The sequence below is a fragment of the Nicotiana tabacum genome, chromosome 19 (genome assembly GCF_000715075.1).
Source record: "Nicotiana tabacum cultivar K326 chromosome 19, ASM71507v2, whole genome shotgun sequence".
NCBI lineage: Eukaryota > Viridiplantae > Streptophyta > Magnoliopsida > Solanales > Solanaceae > Nicotiana > Nicotiana tabacum.
The window spans coordinates 2,442,362-2,467,112 of record NC_134098.1 but is presented as its reverse complement, the minus strand read 5'-3'; positions in this window follow the sequence as shown (position 1 = coordinate 2,467,112).

Sequence of the window (24,751 nt, the reverse complement as noted above, 5' to 3'; positions counted from 1 at the left end):
AAGTGATTCTAACCCATAATGGTATAAATTTTGTGAATCTATGGCTTGTTCATCATTAATTAGTAGGATTTTGGAGTGAAAATGGGGGGTTAGGGCTTAGGATTTTAGAGAGTTTAAATTAAGGATTTGTGGGACCAAATGATATCGGATTTGGATAATTTTTGTATGTATAGACTCATGAGTGAATAGGCTATCTAGTTTTGTAAATTTTGTCGGATTACGAGACGTGGGCCCGGGGGCTGGGTTTGAGCCAATTTCGGGTTTTGAGTCTAATTTGGTATTTTTCATGTGGAATTGATTCCTTTACCCCATATTGATCATATTGTATTACTTGTGGCTAGATTCGGGACGTTCGGAGGCCGAATTGAGAGGCAAGGGCATTCTGGAGTAGGACTTTGCTTGAATTGAGGTAAGTAACGCTTTCAAACTTGGTTCTGAGGGTTCGAAACCCCAAGTTATGTGTTATGTGGTTGGTGTTGAGGTGACGCACATGCCAAATGACGGGCGTGCGGGCGTGCACCGTGAGAATTGTTACCTTGGGTGATTCCAAGGTACTGTTTAGTCACTTTATCCTATTGATATCCATGTTTTCATCATGTGATAAAGTAGTTGAACTGTAAATCATGCTAGATATCATGTTTAGGCTTTGTGCCGGTATTTTTTAGACCCGTAGCGGTCGTTTCTTGACGTCATCTCACTAGTTTCCATTTACCATTTCATACTCAGTCATGATCATGCATTTTTATATCGTACCTCAATCTCAGTTAATTGTTGATTCATCATATCATTGTTCCGGGTTGTTTCCATGACATTGTGAGCCCGTGGTGAGACTAGAGAGGTTGATGACTGAGTGAGGTCGAGTTCCTGGTTATGAGTGACAGTTATGGCATCAGGCTTCACGCTGCAGTGGTTGTATTGATGATTATGATAGTGCTTGGGTTGTAGGAGCCCCTCCAGAGTCTGTAACACACCCCTAGGGAGCGCGGTTGATATTATTGAGGGATGGATCTTCCCTGGACATGGATCTTTCCGAAGTACTTGATACCTGGAGATGGATCTTCTCCATAGGGCTGGATTGGCCTTCCTCGGTACTGGGTGACTTATAGTCAGTGATGTATATGTTTTGGGATGAATCTTCCCTGGGTCGTTTGGGCCATATACAGTACCGAGTGATTGAGCATTCGAGAGTGTGTGCACATGAGGCTGACAGCATGGTGCATCACATACAGTATATGCATTGGCATATAGATATAGCAGAGTTGTATTCTTTACATTGTTCGGTTCTACTTCACTTTATTGTTTGAATTTCCTATTTAATTTGAAAGCATGCCTACTTTTCAGTTTAGTTATTTCTATTTATCCGTATCGGTTGAGTTCATCACTACCTTTCAGTCCAAAGTTTGGACTTGTTACTTACTGAGTTGGTGTACTCACGTTACCCCATGCACATCGTGTGCAGATCCAGGTGATACCGGCCGTAGCGGCGGTTGCTGATTGAGGATCCTAGAATTTTGGAGACTATCAAGGTAGTTGCACGGCGTTCGCGGGCCTTGATTCTCCTTTCTTTATCTTTGTCATACTTTTAGTTTATATCTCTAGACATTGTAGTAGATTGTATTTCTGATCTAGGCGCTCATATAGTTAGTGACACCCTGGTTTTGGGATGGATTGTATCACTTTGGGATTTTTATATGTTTAAAACAGTTTTTCGTAAATGTTAAATGCTTCCGTTAATGTTTTCAAACTTATTGTTATTGGTGTTAGGTTGTTGAGTTGAGACTGGCCTAGTTCCACGATAGGCTCCATCATGATGGTTGATTTTAGGTCGTGACAATTTGGTATCAGAGCCTAGGTTACATAGGTCTCACGAGTCATGAGCGGGTTTAGTAGAGTCTTGTGGATCGGTACGGAGACGTCTGTACTTATCTTCGAGAGGTTGCAGAACCTTTAGGAAAGTTTCATAATCTTAAATTCTAGTCGTGTGAATCTGTTGATTCTGGTAACTAAACATTTGTTGTTTTACTCTCTCACAGATAGTGAGGACTCGTACCACCGGGCAGGATGGACAGCCACCAGTACCACCATCCAGGACTGCGAGAGGCCAAATGAGCAGTAGAGGTCGTGATAGGGGTAGAGGTGCAGCCCGCACAGTAGTTGGGGCAGTACCTGCAGATTCACCAGTTACCCCAGATCCCATTTGTTGATGCACCAACTCAGGCACCACCTGTGCCTATTATAATTCCAGGCCTTCAGGAGGCCTTAGCTCAGATTCTGACCGCATGTACCAACCTTGCTTAGGCGGTCTCTGTTCCGTCTGCAGCAGCCACTTCTCAGGCCAGGGGAAGTGCTCACCAAGCAGGTTGTTCAGGGATTTCAGACACCGGAAGCACCACCAGCCCATCCGGCTACAACTGCTCAGGATTATGCAGTTCCTGCTATGCCTGAGTATGATCAGCGTATATTAGAAAGGTTTGGGAGATTCCAGCCTCCACCTTTTAGTGGCACTGAGAGAGAGGATGCCCAGGACTTCTTCGGCAGGTGTCATTAGATACTCCATACAGCTGGCATTCTGGAGACTTGTGGGGTCTCATTCTCAGTTTACTGGGGGTTGCACTCAGATGGTGGGAGACTTACAAGAGGCATAGGCCTGTGGGCACAACACCCCTTACTTGGAAGTAGTTCTCCGTGATCGTTTTGGAGAAGTTGGTGCCTCAGTCCCGTAGAGAAGAGTTGTGCAGGCAGTCCCGGAGAAGTCTGTGACGCAATATGAGATGCGATTCTCTGAGATGGCCCGTGATGTTATCTGGTTGGTTCCCACAGACAGGGAAAGGATCATGAGGTTTGTAAATGGTCTCACTTATCAACTGCGATTGCTTATGACCAGAGAGAGAGAATGTGTGTCTGGTGCTACTTTTGACGAGGTTGTCGACATCACTCGCCAGATTGAGATGGTTCATAGTCAGGAAAGGGTTGAGAGGGATGCCAAGAGGCCTCGTGGACAAGGAGGATTTAGTGGTGCTCCTTTGGGGGGCCAATTACAGCATGGTAGAGGTCGTCCTTTCGTGCATGCTCATACGGCTTACCCAATGCACCGAGGTGCATCTTCCAGCCATGGCCCCATGGTTATCAGCAAGGCCAGACATCATTTTGTGCGCTACCACCGCAGAGTTCATCTCATGCACCATCAACTCAGGGTTCGTCTGTGTCAGGACATTCTAGTAGTTATTCCGGTGCTGGGGGTTTCCTTTAGTCCCCACCGCCATTTGTAGAGAGAGGTGGGTTTGAGTGCGGAGGTTTGGATCACATAAAGAGGCATTGTCCCCATCTTTTGGGAAGTTCATCTCAGTAGAGGAGTCAGCCTTTGACTTTGGCACCAGTTACTTCACCACCCGCCCAGCTAGATCGGGGTGGATCTCAGTCAACTAGGGGTTGCCCTAGAGGGGGAGGCCGATTAGGTGGCGGTCAGGCCCGTTTCTATGCACTCCCTGCCAGACTAGATGCCATTGCTTTGGATGTTGTGATTGCAGGTATTGTCTTAGTTTGCCATAGAGATGCCTTGTATTATGTGACCCTGGTCCCACTTATTCATATGTGTCCTAGTATTTCGCTCATTATCTGAAATGCCCCATGAGTCTCTAGCTTCACTTGTTTATGTGTCTACGCCGGTGGGCGATACTATCATTATGGATCGTGTATATTGGTCATGTGTGATGACTATTGGGAGTCTAGAGACTAGAGTAGATCTCTTATTGCTTAGTATGGTCAATTTAGATGTTATCTTGGGTATGGTGAGTTATCAGATATTTTGTTATATGGCTTTGAGCCAAGTGGGGAGTTTGCTATCTATAATTTGATCGCACGATTTTGTACGGTATTAGTTTTGGGCTGAGGCATACTTGTTGATTGGTCATGACTTGCAGAGGTTGATATCAAGGATGACTTGAGTAAGAAGATTCTTGAATGCAGGTTATATTGCACTTTATGAAAAAGAAATCATGAAATGATTAAATTGTTATATTGAAGGATGTAGTGCGCATAGAGTGTGAGTTTGATCGGTAGTGTTAAGGCAGGGTTACCCCTCTGAGTGTTGTTGTGCAAATGAGGTGCCGAGATTTACAATAATTCTGTATGATTATGGATTCTACAATTTTGTATAAGAAAGGTAAGAAGAAGAATTTTAAAGTTACATAAGGTATTTTCAAAGTGAGTGTTATAGTTGTTGTATTTATGGAGGTACATAAGAAGAGTACAATGGCTTACGGGTCTTATGGTGGTGTGATGTTATGTTAAGGTGTCTTGTAGTAGGTTTTGGGTAAGGATCGTGGAGTTCTCACAAGGAGAAGTATCAAATTGAGGATAATTCAGAAGAAACTCGAAGTAAATAGGACAACCGGGTAGTAGGCTACACCAGTATGGTGATGACATGATAGATGTGATGTGTTGTGAAGGATTAAGATTTACATGTACAAGGTGACAGTTCATTCTTGAAGGCAAGTTCACGAATTCTGGACAGAATGGTCAGTGTTGTATATTTAGATGAATGTTATAGTTGCTCGATAATCCCTGAGAGTGGTGCGCAGTTCAAAAGGGCATTGTGTTTTGATTTACGGATGTGTCATTCGGTTTTCGTTGAGCTTATTTCGTGTTTTGATATGTTCGGTGAGTTACTCTTCTATGCTACGAGGGGTTGTGATTCGTTAGTTGTATGCACCCATGGTGCAGTTCTATTGGGGCCTTATAGCGAAAATTTGCACGAGATGAGTATTTGGGTGATGCATGAATAGTTGCGAATTGGTTATGTTCTTTCGGGTTTGTGTGGCATGGTGTCATTTGCTTCTCCATGGTTATGGTAACGCACTTCGAGTACTTGATGTCGGATTGCGTGTGGTTATTGATTTTAAGCATGATGGCTGAGGTATTTCATGTTTAGATATGGTCGTGTATTGCAGAAGAATTATGTTAAGATATAATCCTTGTGTTAGATTCATTTGTTATGGTTCTACATTGTGTGATGGGTTCTTAGCATTGCGTTGGGGTGTTACCCATCGGGCTTACGGGACGATTCTCTTGTTTGAGATATTTTCGTGATTGAGTACATTTGGAAGGTTGCGTATTGGTACACAAATTGCATGGGTTGTGGCTTTAGATAGTATTGTTGTGGCATGTCAGTAGAGTAGCTGGTAATTGATAAGATGAAGTCGTCAGATCCAGGATGGGTTCTATCATATTTGATTGTGGCATATTTGGAAGGATAATATCGAAAGTCGGCTTAGGAATTTGCTATGGTTCTTGTCGAAGGAGAGAGAGCTCCATGACTGGTAGATATGGTGAATGGTTACGAGTCTCTGCGCGTTTCTCTCATCATCGGTAGTGTACAAAGGTTTTGGAATAGAGTCTTGTTTGATATGAGGTTTATTACCGGCATGGGGTTGTTTCGAGCAGCTTCGGTGATTAAAAACCATTACTTCGAGCAATTGAGCTATGTGGCATTTGAAGTTTTGAGAATTTGAATTATGGTTACGGCTTTTGGTACAGCTTGTTCAGACTTATACAGTGTGTAGGCTACGGGATTCCGCCCTTATAAGAAATTTCGAATGTTGGAAATTGGATTCTAAGGCTTATGGGCTAGGTAGAACTAAGAAATTACAGTTATGTGGTGTTATCAGACCTATAAGGGATAGGGTGACGTGGGATCACCCCCGGGTACGTGCGTGGTTAGATGGAATAGTGATTTGGTGGCTTAGAAACAACTCTTGGAACGTTCGAGGACGAGCGTTTGTTTAAGAGGGGGAGGATGTAACGACCTGACCGGTCGATTTCGAGAGTTATAGCCACGTTTCCCCTATTTCTGCTTCTTTCTGTGTCCTTCAACTATATTGAGTTATATCCGGTTAGTTGGTTCGGGTCCGGAGTAGTTTCAGAGTGGATTGAGACACTTGTCTCTTAAGTATAAGCTTCAGTTGGAGAAGTCAACCGGATGTTGACTTATGTGTAAATGGTCTCGGATTGGATTTTTTATGGTTTTGTTAGCTCTGTTAGGTGATTTTGGACTTAGGAGCGCGTCCGTAATGTGAATTGGAGGTCCGTAGTGGAATTTGGCTTGAATTGGCGAAAGTGAGAAATTGGGCGATTTCGGTCGGCAATGGAAAATTTGATATCGGGGTCGGAATGGATTTCCGGAAGTTGGAGTAGGTTCGTGGTATAATTTTTGATGGGTTTGTAAAATTTGAGGTCATTCGGACATATTTCGGTAGGTTTCGGCGTCGTTTGTGGAATTCGGAAGTTTGGAAGTTCTTAGGCTTGAATCCGAGGGTAATTTGGTGTTTTGATGTTGTTTTGAGTGATTCGAAGTCTCGACCAAATTTGTATGTTGATATATGACTTGTTGGTATGGTTGGTTGAGGTCTCGAGGGGTTCGGGGTGATTCCGGGTGGTTAACGGATTGGTTGAAGTTGGGAAATGCAGTTGAAGTTGTTGCTGCTGGTATTTCCGCACCTGCAAAAGGCGAACTCGCTAGTGCGAAGGAGCATAAGCGCTTGGAGATGTCGCAGGTGCGGGAAAGGCTAAGGTGGTCTGGAAGCGCAGGTGCAAGAAAGTTGTCGCATTTGCGAGCCCGTAGGTGCGAGACCTGGGTCGCACATGCGAAAGTGAAGGACGTGACTAGCTTCGTAGATGCGGAGAATTATGCACAGGTGCGCAAGCGCATGTGCGAAAGGTTGGACGCAGATGTGGAACCTGGGATCTTGAGTGAGTTCCGCACCTGCGATGGAAATTTCACAGGTGCAACGTCGCAGAAGCGGAAAAAGGGGTCGCAGGTGCGATATTGCTGGGCAGAAAAGCCCCAGCTCGTGGTTTTGTCTTCATTTTCAATTTTTGGATTTGAGAAACTCAGGAGAGAGGCGATTCTTCGAAGGTTTTCAAGGAGAAACATTGGGGTAAGTGATTCTAACCCATAATGGTATAAATTTCATGAATCTATGGCTTGTTCAACATTAATTAGTAGGATTTTGAAGTGAAAGTAGGGGGTTAGGGCTTGGGATTTTGAAGAGTTTAAATTAAGGATTTGAGGGACCAAATGATGTCGGATTTGGATAAATTTTGTATAAATGGACTCGTGAGTGAATGGGCTATCTAATTTTCTTAAAATATGTCGGATTTCGAGACGTGGGCCCGGAGACCGGGTTTGAGCCAATTTCGGGTTTTGAGTATAATTTGTTATTTTTCATGTGGAATTAAATCCTTTAGCCCATATTGATCGTATTGTATCTTGTGGCTAGATTCGGGATGTTCGAAGGCCGAAGTGATAGGCAAGAGCATTCCGGAGTAGGACTTTGCTTGAATTGAGATAAGTAACACTTTCAAACTTGGTTCTGAGGGTTCGAAACCCCAAGTTATGTGTTATGTGGTTGGTATTAAGGTGACGCACATGCCAACTAACGAGCGTGCGGGTGTGCACCGTGAGAATTGTGACCTGGGTAATTCCATGGCACCGTTTAGTGACTCTATCCTGTAGATATCCATGTTTTCATCATGTGATAATGTAGTTGAACTGTATATCATGCTAGATATTATGTTAAGGCTTTGTGTCGGTATTGTTTATACCTGTAGCGGTCGTTTCTTGCTGTCATCTCACTACTTTCCATTTACCATTTCATACTCGGTCATGATCATGCATTTAGTATATCATACCTCGGTCTCAGCTATTTGTTAATTCATCATATCATTGTTCCGGGGGTTTTCCTTGACATTGTGAGACTGTGGTGAGACTGGAGAGGTTGATGACTGAGTGAGGTCGAGTGCCTAGTTATGAGTGACAGTTATGGCATCGGTTTGCACGCTGCAGTGGTTGTATTGATGATTATGATAGTGCTTGGGTTGTAGGAGCCCCTCCGGAGTCTGTAACACACCCCTAGTGAGCGCGGTTGATATTATTGAGGGATGGATCTTCCCTAGACATGGATCTTTCCGAAGTACTTAATACCTGGAGATGGATCTTCTCCATAGGGCTGGATTGACCTTCCTCGGTACTGGGTGACTTATAGTCATTGATGTATATGTTCTGGGATGGATCTTCCCTGGGTCATTTGGGCTATAAACAGTACCGAGTGGTTGAGCATTCGAGAGTGTGTGCACATGAGGCTAACAGCATGGTGCATCATATACAGTATGTGCATTAGCATGTAGAGTTAGCAGAGTTGTATTCTTTACACTGTTCGGTTCTGCTTTACTTTACTGTTTGAATTGCCTATTTAATTTGAAAGCATGCCTACGTTTCTGTTCAGTTATTTCTATTTTATCTGTATCGGTTGAGTTCGTCACTACCTTTCAGTCCAAAGTTTGGACTTGTTACTTACTGAGTTGGTGTACTCACGCTACCCCTTGCACCTCGTGTGCATATCCAGGCGATATAGGTCGTAGCGGCAGTTGCTGATTGAGGATACTAGAGTTTTGGAGACTATCAAAGTAGATGCACGGCATTCGCGGGCCTTGATTCTCCTTTCTTTATCTTTGTCGTACTTTCAGTTTATATCTCTAGACAATGTAGTAGACTGTATTTCTGATCTTGGCGCTCATATACTCAGTGGCACTCTAGTTTTGGCCTGGATTGTATCACTTTGGGATTTATATATGTTTTAAACAGTTTTTCGCAAATGTTTAATGCTTCCGTTAACGTTTTCAAACTTATTGTTGTTGGTGTTGGGTTATTGAGTTGAGGTTGGCCTAGTTCCACGATAGGCGCCATCATGACGGTTGATTTTGGGTCGTGACACAGGGATGCCACCCGACAGAGATATTGACTTATGTATTGATTTGGCTCCGGGTAGTCAACCCATTTCTATTCCACCATATCGTATGGCCCCGCCGGAATTGAAAGAATTGAAGAAGCAGTTACAATACTTGATTGATCAGGGATTCATTAGACCTAGTGTCTCTCCCTGGGTGCACCGGTGTTATTTATAAAGAAGAAAAATGGTTCAATGCGGATGTGTATAGATTATCGGCAGTTGAACAATGATACTATGAAGAACAAGTATCCATCGCTAATAATTGATGACTTATTCTATCAGCTTCAGGGTGCCAAAGTGTTTTCAAAGATCGATTTGAGGTCTGGTTACCATCAGTTAAAGATTAGGGCATCCGATGTCCCTAAGACAACATTTGGACAAGGTATAGGCATTACGAGTTCCTAGTGATGTCATTTGGGCTGACAAATGACCCAGTGACATTTATGGAATTGATGAACCGAGTATTCAAGCCATATTTGGATTCTTTTATGGTTGTATTCATTGATGATATCTTGATTTACTATAACGACCCGACTTGTCATTTTGAGAATCTACGTTCTGTTTAGTGACTTAAGGTCCCGAGCAGCTTTGTAATGTGTATTATGACTTGCGTGTATGGTCGAGTTTGATTTTCGGATGATATTCTCATATTGAAGCTTTAATGAAAAGAGTTGACTGTAGTTTGACTTTTGAGTAAACGGTTCCGGAATAGAATTTTGATGATTCCAATAGCTCTGTATGGTGATTTTGGGCTTAGGAGCATTTCCAAAAGTTTATTTGGAAGTCCGTAGTTAAATTAGGCTTGAAATGGCTAAAAATAGGAATTTAAGTTAGGAAGTTTGACCGGAGAGTTGACTTTTTGATATCGAAGTCGAAATCCAGCTCTGAAAATTTTTATAGCTCTGTTATGTCATTTATGACTTGTGTACAAAATTTGAGGTCAATCGGAATTGGGGTATGATTCATGGTTTTAGCGTTGTTTTATGTGATTTGAGGTTTCAACTAAGTTCGTATGATGTTTTAGGACTTGTTGGTGCATTTGGTTGAGATCGCGAGGGCCTCGGGTAAGTTTCGGGTGAGTTTCGGATGGTTAACATATCAATATTGGGACTTAAATAGCTGCTGGAATTTTTCTGCTGGAAATTTCTACTGGAAACTCGAGGCCGGAAAAAAATTGAGGCTGGAAAAGAAAAATTGAGGCTAGAAAAATCGAGGCTGGAAAATCGAGGTAAGGAAATCGAGGTCTGAAAATCGAGGGCAGCACCTCGACTGAAACTTTAAGTTATAAAACGGGGGCTTCGTCCCATTTTCCATTTTTGACAAATTGGAGCTTGGGGAGAGGCGATTTTTGAGAGATTTTCTAGGAAAAACATCGTGGTAAGTGATTATAACTCGGATTTGGTCAATATACACGAATATATCATTGTTTTCATCATTTAATTAGTGTTTGAGGTGCAAATTTGGGGGAAATGAGGAAGAGTTCTTGGACTAGAATTTTGAGGTTTTGAATAGGATTTTGTTATCGGAATTGAGTAAGGTTAGACTCGTGAGTGAATGGAGTTTCGGGTTTTGTGACTTTTGTCGGATTTCGAGACGTGGGCCCAGGGGCCAGGTAATTATAAAAAACTATTATCGTTATCAAGAATAGGAGGTGTAGGACAGGTAACAGGTTTGGGTCGGGGAGCCGGGGGAAGTGGAGGAGGAACAGATTGGCCACTAGATTCACCACTCTTGGATTTTTCCTTATTTTTACTAAACATTTTTTTAAGGAATAAACCATCTTAATTAATCAAGCAAAGTAAATAAAACAAACAAAACTATAATAGTAAAACTTAAGAGTTGGAACGAGTTTACCGAATTGACGAACAACTTGTTGAAAATCAATTCACCAACTTCACAATTTTGCACAAAATGTAACAATTAAGTAAGCAATTATAGAATAATATTAGAGAGAGATTGATGATTTTGTGAGAAAAATGAAAGAATGAGGGGTATTTATAGTTGAAAATAGGAAAAAGTGTAATTATAAAACGTTTGGGGTTAAAACAAAGTTTGGGGGGGTTAAATGACTATTTTGCAAATAGCCAACAACTATTTTGGCAGACCAAACGGCTAGTTTTTAAATGGCCAAACGGTCAAAAAAAATTTAAAATTATCCGTTGGGCCCGGATAGGCCCGTTTAGGACCGCTTGAACCGACCCACTTCTCAGCCGGTCCCAAACGGTCCCGGTCTCGCGGGCCTCCCCTATAGGACCAGCACATTACCCAGCCCACCTCACCACGGTCCCGGTCCTATACGGTTAGGACCGTTTAGGCCCACCTCCCATATGGGCTTGCGGTCCTGGGCCGGTCCCGGTCCTAACCGGCCCACATGCCACCATTAGTTATGCCTCAATCTTTGTTTGTTAAGTTTGTATTTATATGATAAATTGGTGCGATTGCTGCTTGGAATTTTTTGTGAATTTCGTGTGTTTGTGGATTTGATTATTCCTGAAAATAATTATATTATGGATTTTTTGTATGCAAATAATTAATTAAAAAAGTTTAAATGGGAGTATTAATATATTTATCAAGAAATTGGATTAATGAAGGTGTTGCCATATACTGAGTATTTTCTATCTATGTTGATTGTTTTGAGGTTTTATATACGTTGCGTGGAGCTTTGGGCTATTTTTGAGAAATTTATTGATTTTACTGTATCATTAGAACTGGTTGTGGTCATTTGGCAAATTGTGATGGGAATTGATTGTGTTGTGTTGTCGTGATAATATTTCGTGTAAATTATTATGTGATTTGAGTTATTATTATAAGCATATAAGGGTGCCATTTCACTATTGATATTATGTGGGTATAAGGGTGGCATTTTACTGTGGATATGTGTGTTGGGATATTGTCTGGGCGGAGCGATAAGGGTGGCTATTGACATTGTCAGGGCGGAGGGATAAGAGAGGCTATTATAGGAGTGATAAGGGTGGCTATTGTCAGGGATGACACGTGATGATGTGGAGTTATTGTGTTGGTAATTTTTATGTGATGATGTGGGTATTGCGTTGGTAATTTTCATGTGATTTTGTGATTTTCCTTGTGTTTATTTTTATATTTTGCACAATTTGTCTTGTTGTTGGTAAATTGATAATAGTCTGATCTATGTTGAAATTGGGAGCTTGTGGCTATTGCCAGGCGGATTATGAAATTAAATGTGGGCACAGCAGGGCAACAACTGCACTCATAATGTGCCGTGAGTGAACAAAATGATGATATTGACACATTAATTGTCCGTGCAGTTGTGATATGAAATGTGGGCACGAGGTGTCGTGAGTAAATGATGATGATATTGGCAAGTGAGTTGTCCGTGCGGTTGTGATAGGGAAATTGGCACGAGGTGCCGTGAAAATATGAAAGTGGGCTGAGACCCGTATTTTATGATTTTAAAATGAGGCGTCACATGGTAACTTTTATTCGAAAGATATTTATTTGAAAGAATTATATTTGAAGGAATTATATTTGAAAGAGATTTATTTGAAAGATATTTGTTTGAAGGGAGTATATTCGAAATATATTTATTGGAAAGTATTATATCCTGAAGATTATTATTTGAGAAACATATAGGCGAAAGATTTATATTTGAAGGACTTGATTAATTGGTTGTACTTGTATTCATCATTTGTTGAGCAATATAAATTGTGTTCTTGTTGCCTTGTTGTGTGTATCACTAGTTGATTATTGTTGCCACTATTGTTATTTTTTTCTATTATTTTTGTATACTATATTGCACATGTTATTAGACTAGTGAGTGTCTTGATTGTACCTCGTCACTACTCCACTGAAGTTCGTCTTGATACTTACTATGTACCGATTATGGTGTACTCATACTACACTTCTGCATATTTTTGTGTAGAGCCGGGTATTGGAGATATCGGACTCGAACAGAGTTAAAGTGTGATCGCAAGGATTCAAGGTAGAGTTGCTTGGTCATCGCAGTCCCTTGGAGTCTTTCCATTTTATTGTACTGTTAATTATTAATCAAACAGTATTGAGTATTCGATCCTTGAGATCATTTCATATATTCAGGTAGAGTTTGTGACTCAGTATTATCAGTCTTGGGAGGTTATTTGTAATTATTTCCATTGTTGGTTTAGATTATCATTTTAAAAAGGCTTGAATTGTAATTTTAATCGGCTTACTTAGTCCTAGAGACTAAGCACCATCACGACGCATGTGGTAGGATTTTGGGTCGTGACATTTACTCCAACAGTCGAGAGGAGCAAGAGCAACATCTTTGGATTGTGCTTCAGACTTTGAAGAATAATCAGTTATATGCCAAATTTTCAAAATGCAAATTTTAGTTAGACTCAGTTGCCTTTTGGGGGCATGTTTTATCGGCATAAGGCATAAAAGTGGATCCTAAGAAGATTGAGGCAATTCAGAATTGGCCTAGACCAACTTCAGCTATAGAGATCTGGAGTTTCTCGGGGTTAGCAGGTTACTACCATTGGTTCGTAGAGGGGTTTTCAACCATAGCATCCCCAATGACCAAATGGACCCAGAAGGGTACCCCATTCAGATGGTCAGACGAGTCTGAGTTGACCTTTCAGAAGCTCAAGACTGCTTTGACTACGACACCAGTGTTGGTATTGCCCACATGTTCATGATCTTATACGGTGTATTGTGATGTATCTCGCATTGGGATTGGTGCAGTATTAATGCAAGATGGCAGAGTGATTGCATATGCGTCGCGGAAATTGAAGGTTCATGAGAAAATTTTCCATATTCATGACTTAGAATTGGCAGCCATTGTTCATGCGCCGAAGATTTGGAGGCATTACCCTTATGGTATCTCGTGTGAGGTATTCACTGATCATCATAGTCTACAGTATCTGTTCAAACAAAAAGATCTCAATTTGAGGCAGAGAAGATGGTTGGAGTTGTTGAAAGACTACGATATTACCATTTTGTATCACCCTGGAAAGGCCAATGTGGTTGTCGATGCTTTGAGTAGAAAGGTTGTGAGTATGGGCAGCCTTGCATGTATTCCGATTGGTGAGAGTCCATTAGCTGCAGATGTGCAGACTTTGGTTAATCAGTTCGTGAGGTTAGATGTTTCAGAGTCTAGTCAGATCCTAGCTTGCACATTCGCTCGGTCTTCATTGTATGAGCGTATCAGAGAGTGAAAATATGATGATCCTTATTTGCTTGTCCTTAAGGACACGGTACGGCACGGTGGTTCCAAGCAGGTTTCTATGGGAGATGATGGAGTTTTGCGGATGCATGGTCGTATTTGTGTGCCTAATGTGGATGAGTTTCGTGAATTAATTCTTGAAGAGGCCCACAACTCCCGGTATTCTATTCATCCGGGTGCCGCCAAAATGTATCAAGATTTGCGGAAAAATTATTTGTGGAGAAGAATGAAGAAGGATATAGTTGCATATGTAGCTCGATGTTTAAATTGTCAGCAAGTCAAGAACGAGCATCACAGACATGGTGGTTTACTTCAAAAGTTAGAAATTCCTGAGTGGAAGTGGGAGCGTATCACTATGGATTTTGTTGTTGGACTCTCGCGGACTCAGAGGAAGTTAGATGCAGTATGGGTCATTGTGGACAGGTTGACTAAGTCAACACATTTCATTCCAGCCTTTTCCCCAGCCCAGGTACTTTTTCTAATTCCGTTCGAGGACGAACGTTTGTTTTAGAGGTGGAGATTGTGATGACCCGAAAGGTCATCTTTAAATTTAATATTCATTTTTGTGATCTGAGACCTCGAATAGCACCATTCAATTTTCCTCGACTTGCGTGCACAGTCCGTAAATTTATTCTAAAAAGTTTTTATGTGAAAAATAGATTAAAACTTTAAAACTCAGCTGAGTTGACTTTGGTCAATATTTTAAGCAAACGGACTCGGATAAGTGTTTTGACAGTTCCGGTAGGTCCATATAGTGATTTGGGACTTGGGCATATTCCCGGAATTGGATTCGGAAGTCCCTAGATCAAATTATCGTCATTTAACGGAAACTAGAAATCTAAAGGCTAAAGATTTCTAAAGTTTGACCGCGGATTTGACTTTATCGATATCGGACTCGGATTGAGATTTAGAGAGTTAGAATAGCTCTGTTATATTATTTATGACTTGTGCGCCAAATTTGAAATCATTCTGGATTCATTTAATACGTTTCGGCACGAGTTTTGTAATGTGACACATTTGAAACTCATAAGTCTGAATCAATGAGTGAATTGTAATTTCGACGTTATTTGACGTGATTTGAGACCGTGAGTAAGTCTGTATTATGTTACGGGACTTGTTAGAATATTTGGTTGAGGTCCCGAGGGCCTCGGGTGGATTTCAGATGGTTAACGGAGTTTAATTTGAATATTCTAGAATGTTTCGACGACGCTTCTTCAAGAATAAGTGGTATCACATTAAGCAAATGAGATCCAAATTCAGTTTTGATCGAATCATTAGATCCGTATTTAGGGATTAGAACCCTTGAAATATTTGTTATGTAAAATTCATGTGAACAATGTATAGGCGAGGTGACGAGTGTCTATACGCCATCAAATTAATTGGTTGCCTAATTATTTGAAAATAAAAAAAAAAATCATGAATTAATTAGTATATTAATTGTTTCTCTCATATTTCTTGCTCAATATTATACCTTGAATCCATGCTATAATTGCTACATGCTTATTTGATTTATGTGACTTAATTGCTACTTGACAATTAGCATACTAATTATTAAAATGCCTATTTCCTCCTTAATTTTCACAATTAATTGCTACTGGTCATCACTTATGTGATGACTCAAAATGTCATCTTTAAATTTAATAATTAATTATATATTCTAAGATCTCGAAAAGCACTATTTATCACTTCTCGACTTGCGTGCACATTCCGAAAAAATTTCCGAAAAGTTTTATGTGAAAATTGGATTAAGATGTGACATAGAGCTTTAAAACTCAACTGAGTTGATTTTGGTCAATATTTTAAGCAAACGGACTCGGATTACTGTTTTAATAATTCTGGTAAGTTCGTATCATGATTTGGGACTTGGGCGTATGCCCGGAATCGAATTCCGAGGTTCCTAGTCCGAGATATGGAATTTTGATGAAAAATTAAAAGTTTGAAAGCTTAATAATTTTTAAGCATTTACTGATGTAGGATTTATTAAATCGGGTCCGTATTTTGGTTTCAGATCCCGGTATAGGTCTACTATAATATTTATGACTTATCTGCCAAATTTGGTCAGAATTGGAGTTGATTTGACATGATTCGGACGTCCAGTTGTCAAAATATAAGTTTTAAAGTTTTCTTGAAAACTTCCTTTGATTTGGTGTTCGATTCGTAGTTCTAGGGGTTATTTTGGCGATTTGATCATGCGAGCAAGTTCGTATAATGTTTTAGGACTTGGGTGCATGTTTGGTTTGGAGCCCCGAGGGCTCGGGTTGGTTTCGGGTGGTTAACGGATCATTTTTGGACTTGAGGAAACTGCAGAAACCTGCCTCTGGTTTCCTTCTTCGCATTCGCGAGGGGAGTCTCGCGTTCGCGAAGAGCAAATTGGGGCTGGCACATTTTGTACTTCGCGTTAGAGACAGAGTGAATGCGTTCGAGAAGGCCAAGCCAGGCAAGTTTCGCATTCGCGAAGAGTAAAATTGATCAGCATAAATTTATACTTCGCGAAGGCGAGGCACTGACCGCGTTCGCGAAGGGTAAAAATTCGAGAAACAGAACTTATGTTCTGTAAAATGGGATTCGTCCCATTTTCAACCCTTTTTCATTTTTGAGCTCGGGTAAGGCGATTCTTGGGCAATATTTACGGAAAAACATTGGGGTAAGTGTTCCTTATCCTGGATTGATTATATTTCATGATTCCATACTCATTTACATCATGACTCCGTGAATTAATGGAAGAAAAATCATATTTTTATAAAATCTTCCAAAAATAAAAATTTAAGATTTGAAGGTCCATTTGACTTCGAAAATAGATAATTTTTGTATGGTTGAACTCGTAGCTGCCAAAATGTATCAAGATTTGCGGAAACATTATTGGTGGAGGAGAATGAAAAAGGATATAGTTGCATATGTATCTCGGTGTCTGAATTATCAGCAAGTTAAGTACGAGCATCAGAGACCTGGTGGTTTGCTTCAGAAGTTAGAAATTTCTGAGTGGAAGTGGGAGCGTATCACTATGGATTTTGTTGTTGGGCTCCCATGGACTCAGAGAAAATTTGACGTAGTTTGGGTCATTGTGGACAGGTTGACCAAGTTAGCACATTTCATTCCAGTGGCCGTTACCTATTCTTCAAAGAGGTTAGCTGAAATTTACATTCGTGAGATTTTTAGCCTTCACGGTGTGCCAGTGTCTATTATTTCAAATCGAGATACGCAGTTTACCTCACACTTATGGAGGGCTGTACAGCGTGAGTTAGGCACGCGGGTTGAGTTGAGTACAACATTTCATCCACAAACAGACAGACAGTCAGAGCGCACCATTCAGATATTGGAAGATATGCTTCGCGTTTGTGTTATAGACTTTGGAGGTTCTTGGGATCATTGCTTGCCACTTGCGGAGTTTGCTTATAATAATAGCTACCATTCGAGCATTCAGATGGATCCATATAAGGAATTATACGGAAGGCGATGTCGTTCTCCAGTTGGCTAGTTTGAACCAGGAGAGGCTCGGTTATTGGGTACCGATTTGGTACAGGATGCCTTGGATAAGTTCAAGATTATTCAGGATCAACATCGCACAACTCAGTCTAGGCAAAAGAGTTATGCCGACCGTAAAGTTCATGATATTGCATTCATGGTTGGAGAAAGAATATTGCTCCGGGTTTCACCTATGAAAGGTGTAATGAGGTTCGGAAATAAGGGCAAGTTGAGCCCTAGGTATATCGAACCCTTTGAAATTCTTGAAAGAGTGGGTGAAGTAGCCTACAGGCTTGCATTTCCACCTAGTTTATCAGTGGTTCATCCGGTGTTCCATGTGTCTATGCTCCGAAAATATCATGATGATACATACCATGTGTTAAATTTCAGCTCAGTCCAATTGGACATAGACTTGACTTACGAGGAGGAGGTGGTGGCTATTCTAGCCCGGCATGTCCGACAGTTGAGGTCAAAGAGTTATCCTTCAGTTCGGGTGCAATGGAGAGGTCAGCCGGTAGAGGCATCTACCTTGGACTCCGAGTCGGACATGCGGAGTAAATATCCACACCTTTTCTCCAACTCAGGTACATTTGCTAACTCAGTTCGAGAACAAACGTTTGTTTTAAAGGTGGAGAATGTGATGACCCAAAATATCATCTTTATATTTAATAATTAATTCTGTGTTCAAAGACCTCGAAAAGTACTATTTATCACTTCTCGACTTGCGAGCGCAGTCCGAAATTTTTTTTCGGAAAGTTCTTATGTGAAAATTGGATTAAGATGTGAAATAGAGCTTTAAAACTCAACAGGGTTGACTTTGGTCAAAATTTTGAGCAAACGGACTCGGATAAGTGTTTTGACAATTCTGGTAGCTCTGTATCGTGATTTGGGACGTGGGAGTATGGAATTTTGATGAAAAATTAAAAGTTTGAAACCTTACCGATTTTTAAGAATTTACTGATGTTTGATTTATTGACACCGGTTCTGTATTTTGGTTTCAGAGCCCGGTATAGGTCCACTATAATATTTATGACTTGTCTGCCGAATTTGGTGAGAATCGGAGTTGATTTGACGTGATTCGGACGTCCGGTTGTAAAAATATAAGTCTTTAAAACTTTCTTTGATTTGGTGTCCGATTCGTAGTTCTAGGTATTATTTTGGCGATTTGATCGTGCGAGCAAGTTCGTATGATGTTTTAGGACTTGGGTGCATGTTTGGTTTGGATCTCCAAGGGCTCGGGTTGGTTTCGGGTGGTTAACAGATCATTTTGGACTTGAGGAAACTGCAGAAACCTTCTTCTGGTTTCCTTCTTCGCGTTAGCGAGGGGACTTGAGGCACTGACCGAGTTCGCTAAGGGTAAAAATTTCAAAAACAGAACTTATGTTCTGGAAAATGGGATTCTTCCCATTTTGAACCATTTTCCATTTTTGAGCTCGGGTAAGGCGATTCTTGGGCGATTTTCACGGAAAAATATTGGGTAAGTGTTCCTTATCCTATATTGATTATATTTCATGATTCCATACTCATTTACATCAAGAATCCGTGAATTTAAGGAAGAAAAATCAGATTTTTATAAAATCTTCCAAAAACAGAAATTTAAGATTTGAAGGTCCATTTGACATAGGAATTGGATAATTTTTGTATGGTTGAACTCGTAATGGAACGGGTGTTCGGATTTTGCAAGTTTTTTGGGGATTTGAGACGTGGGTCCCACTGTCGAATATTTAAATGAATTTTGGATTTTTAATCGAAAAATTATTAAATTCATATGGAATTAATTCCTATGATTCGTATTGAGTATATCAAATTATTTGTGAATAGATTTGAAGCTTTTGGAGATAAATTTAAAAGAAAAATTTGTGGTCGAGTAATTGATTGGAATTTACAAAGCGAGGTAAGTGTCGTGGTTAACCTTGACTTGAGAGAATAGAACCTTTAAACTATTTGTTATGTGAAATGCATGTGAATGGCGTATAGGCGAGGTGACGAGTGTCTATACGTCGTCAAATTAATTGTTTGCATAATTACTTGAAAAATAATAAATCGATTTAAATCATGAATTAATTATTATAATAATTGTTTCTCTCCTACTCTTTGTCAAATATTAATTCTTGAATTCCTGCATTAATTGTTACATGCTATTTGAATTATGTGTCTTAATTGTTATTTGACATTTATCATATTAAATATTAAACTGCCTATTGTCTCCCTGATTTCCATAATAACTTGCTATTTGTCATTGCTTGTTTCATAATTAAATCATAATTATTGTATGCTTGTTGTCTTATAATTTTATATTAATTGTTGCATTTATTGGGGAAATTGCTTCTAACAGAATTGATTGAAATAAAAATATTGGAGGATCGGGTTGCACGCCGCAACAGACTTATTAAAAGTCCATATTGGGGTATCGGATTGCACGCCGAAACAGAATTATTAAAAAGTCTATATTGGGGGATTAGATTGCACGCCGCAACAGACTTATTAATAAGTCAATATTGGGGGATCAGATTGCACACCACAACAGACTTATTTAAAAGTCTATATATATATATATATACTTTATTAAAATAATATATTGGAGGGTTGAAAGTGAATATATTGTGGGAACGGGTTGCACGCTACAACGAAAATTAGTTGAAATAATAATTGGTTATGACTGCTGAGTTGGCTTCAACTATTATAAATGAGTTACCTGATTTATTTCTATTATTTGTTGTTGTTACTAATATTGCGTACAGGTTAATGTAAGTGACCCGCCTTAGCCTCGTCACTACTTCATCAAGGTTAGGCTCAGCATTTACCAGTACATGGGGTCGGTTATACTGATACTATACTTTGCGCTTCTTGTGTAGATTTCGGAGTTGGTCTTAGCGGCGTACCATAAATTTGCTCGGATTTCAGCTACTTAGAGGAGACTTGAGGTATAACTACACCGCGTCCGCAGTTCTGAAGTCCCCGTCTACTTTACTTTAGCTGTGTGTTTGTTTTCAGATAGCTTTATTTTATTTAGACCTTTATTTGTATTATTCTAGAAGTTCGTGCGCTTGTGACACCAATTCTGGGATAGTATTTAGACACCGTTGTTTTTATGGATTATTCACCATATTTCAGACCTTACTTCCGCATTTATTTTTTTATTATTAATAAATTTAAGAACTGTTTAAAAATGGCTAGTATTATTCTAACGTTGGCTTGCCTAGCAAGTAAAATGTTAGGCGCCATCACGGTACAAAGGTGGAAATTTCGGGTGTTGACAACTTATTTCTAAATAAATCATAATTATTGTATGCTTGTTGTCTTATAATTTCATATTAATTATTGCATTTATTGGAGTAATTTTTTTTTATAAGAATTGGTAAATTATATTATTAGAGGAGCGGGTTGCACGCCGCAACAGAAATGAAAGTAAATATATTGGAGGAGTGGGTTACACGCCGCAACAGAGTTGATTGAAATGAATATGTTGGAGAAGCGGGTTGCACGCCGCAATAGAATTGATTGAAATGAATATGTTGGAGAAGCGGATTGTGCGCTGCAACAGAATTGATTGAAAAGATAAATTGAGGATCGGGTTGCACGTCGCAACAGCATTAAATGAAAATGAATATATTGTGGGATCGGGTTGCACACCGCAACGGAATTGAATATGAATATATCGTGGGATCGGGTTGCACGCCGCAACGGAAAGTGATTTAAATAATAATTGGTTATGACTGCCGAGTTGGCTTCAGTTGTTGAAATGAGTTACCTATTTTATTTCTAGTATTGTTGGTATTAATATTATTGCGTACATGTTAATGTAAGTGACCTGCCTTAGCCTCGTCACTACTTCGTCGAGGTTAAGCTCGGTACTTACTGGGTACATGGGGTCGGTTGTACTCATACTACACTCTGCACTTCTTGTGCAGATACCAGAGTTGGTCTCAGTGGCGTACAGTAGATTTGCTCGGATTCAGCTATTCGCAGGAGACTTGAAGTTTAGCTTCATGACATTCGCAGTTTTGAAGTCCCTTTCCACTTTATCGTAGTTGTGTATTTCTTTCAGACAGCTTCATTTTCATTCAGACCTTTATTTGTATTATTCTAGTAGCTCGTGCACTTGTGACACCAGTTCTGGGATGGTATTTAGACATCGCTATTATTATGGATTATTCACTCTATTTCAGACTCTATTTTCGCATTTGTTTCTTTGTTATTAATTAATTTAAAATTTATTTTAAAATGACTAATATTATTCTAATGTTGTCTTGCCTAGCAAGTGAAATGTTATGCGTCATCACGATCCCGAATGTGGGAATTTTGAGTCGTGACAATATTCCATTAGCATATGCAATTTCTAGTCAAACACACTTTTAGGATAACTTGGCCGGTTTAATAAAGTGGCTCATTAATTTTACATTCAAATCAATCAAGTAGCTCTTTAATTTTACGATAATTTAATTTTTTCCCCCAGTTTTATTTTCCTTTTAAATTTTGCATAAATAACCGTTTTCATAATATCCATTTACGCGAAAGGTCACCTAAAAAGGAGTTGCACCTTTTCATTTGAACCCAACTTATTGGCTATAAATACCTAGCCATTCTCTCAAATCTTCTTGAGTAAAATTTTGAATTTTCTTCTCCATTTATGCTTTTACGTGGTTTTTGTTTCTAGAGTATATTTTCGAATATTAAAAGTTAACGGGAGATATAATTTGAGATATATTATACCTTGCAATTAGCACCAAACATACATTTATTCATTATAAAGTTAGTAGAAGACAACTTTTTTCTCTCTCTCTAGACATAATGGAAAATCAGAGGTCAAAGCACAAGGCTTGTCTCTTGTTAGACAAAACTTGACAAGTTCGTTAAGTACCTGCATACCAAACAACACACTTAAGTTATACTACAAAATAAAGCTATAATTAAGTGAGATTATTGGTCATACAATAAATACAAAATTAGAAAAAAATTAAAGATAATCACACATGTGCCCAATAGCCAATGATAGAACACGCAAAAGTCTTTATATATATATATATATTTATATATATATATATATATATATATATATATATATATATATATATATAAAATTATATATTATAATTATAATATATAATTATTATGATACAATATAATTATATATTATATTAAATGATAAAAGGACATGAGAGATAGATCAAAATCGCATGAGGAGAAGTGTAACGACCCGATCGGTCGTTTTGAGTATTACAACCTTGTTCTCTCATTTACTATTCTGTTTGTGCTTTATAGTTGCTGTATGACTTATCGGGTTAGTTAGTTCGAGTCCGAAGAGAATTTGGAGTGAAATGAGACACTTAGTCTCTTAAATGGAAAGCTTAAGTTGGAAAAGTAGACCGGATATTGATCTATGTGTAAACGACCTCATATTCAAATTTTGATGATTCCAGTAGCTCCGTATGGTGATTTTGGACTTAGGAGCGTATCCGGAAAATTATTTGGAGATCTGTAGTGGAATTAGGCTTAAAATGGCGACAGTTGAATTTTTTGGAAGTTTGACCGGGGTGACTTTTTGATATCGGGGTCGAAATCCAATTCTGCAAATTTAAATAGCTTCGTTATATTAAATGTGATTTGTGTGCAAAAGTTGAGGTCAGTGGGGCGTGATTTGATAGATTTCGGCGTCGTTTGTAGAATTTAGAAATTCATTAGGCTTGAATCCGTGTGCAGTTCGTATTTTTGAAGTTGTTTGAGGTGACTTGAGAGTTCAACTAAGTTCGTATTGGGATATAAGACTTGTTGGTATGCTGGGTTGAGGTCCCGGGGACCTCGGGTTGAGTTTCAGATGGTTAACATATCAAATTCGGGCTTAAGGAAATGCTGGAACTGCTGCCTATGGTGTGATCACACCTGCGAGGGTCTTGGCCGCAGGTGCGGCGGGGTTGGTGCAGATGCGGGACTGGGGCGAACGCAGGTGCGAAGGGTAATGCGCATATGCGAGTCCGCATATGCCAGAAAGGCACCGCAGATGCGAGGATTTGGAAGGTTGGTTATGTCCGCATGCGCACATTTTTGTCCACAAAAGCGGATGCACAGGTGCGAGCCCAGGCACCGCAGGTGCGGAAATACCTGGGCAGTGTTAAAAACGAGGGTTTCCGAGATTTTTCTCATTTTGGATATTTTGGAGCTCGGTTTGGGCGACTTTGAAGAGGAATTTTTTCATACAACTTGAAGTAAGTGTTCTTAACTCCCTTGTGATTATATTCCATGAATTTATCTTCATTTGTAGCAATTGGTTGATAAATTTAAAGAGGAAATTGCGGGTGTTGGCCTAAAGTTCATAATATAATTTTTTGAGTATTGAACATTGATTTGGAGTCGGAATTGAGTGAAATTAGTATGGTTGAACTTGTAATTGGATGGTTTGTCAGATTTTGTGAGTTTCGTCGGATTCTGAAATGTGGGCCCCACAGGCAATATTTGGAATATAATTTCGTATTTTGTGGGAAAATATTAGTATTTTGATATGGAATTAATTCATATAAATTGCGTGGACTGAATCAAATTTTATTGTGACTAGATTCGATTCGTTCAGGAGTTGATACTCGTAAATTGGGATTTCTAGAGCATTGTTTAGCTTGCTCGGCATTGGATTCGTATTGTTCGAGGTAAGTAACTCTTCTAATCTTGGAGCTGAGGGTATGAACTCTGAATATACATATTATGTGAATTGTTTGGAGGTGACGCACATGCTAGGTGACGGGCGTGTGGTCGAGCACTATAGAAATTGTGACATAATTATTTCTGTGAAATTCGGTAGTCAAATAATCTTAGAATTTTCCATGCAGTTTTATGTGATAAAGATATGGAGCTGAGAACCATATTAAAAATCATGTTGAGGCTATGTATCAATATTATTGAGACCCACAGAGGTCATATTGCTGTGAATTATTTGCTTAAATTGAAATTTCATACTCAATCATATTCATTTCATTGCATATCATATCTCAGTCTCTATTGCTATTTATTGATGCATCATATCATCATTGTGGGCTAGTTTCATGATATTGTGTGCCCAGTAGACTAGAGAAATTGATGACTGAGTGAGGCCAAAGGCCTGATTGTAAGGATAATTATGTGGATCCGGGTTGCCCGCCTGCAGCAGGCCTTATAGGCTTTATAAAACACGTGATTTTTCCGTGCAACACGTGAGTTTTCCGTGCGGTTTATAGCGCTTGGGATGAAGGTTCCCCTTCGGAGTCTGCACACCCCCAGTGAGCGCGGTTGATATTATTGAGGGGTGGATATTTCCTAGACATGGATCTTGTCCGAAGCATTATAATCCTGGAGATGG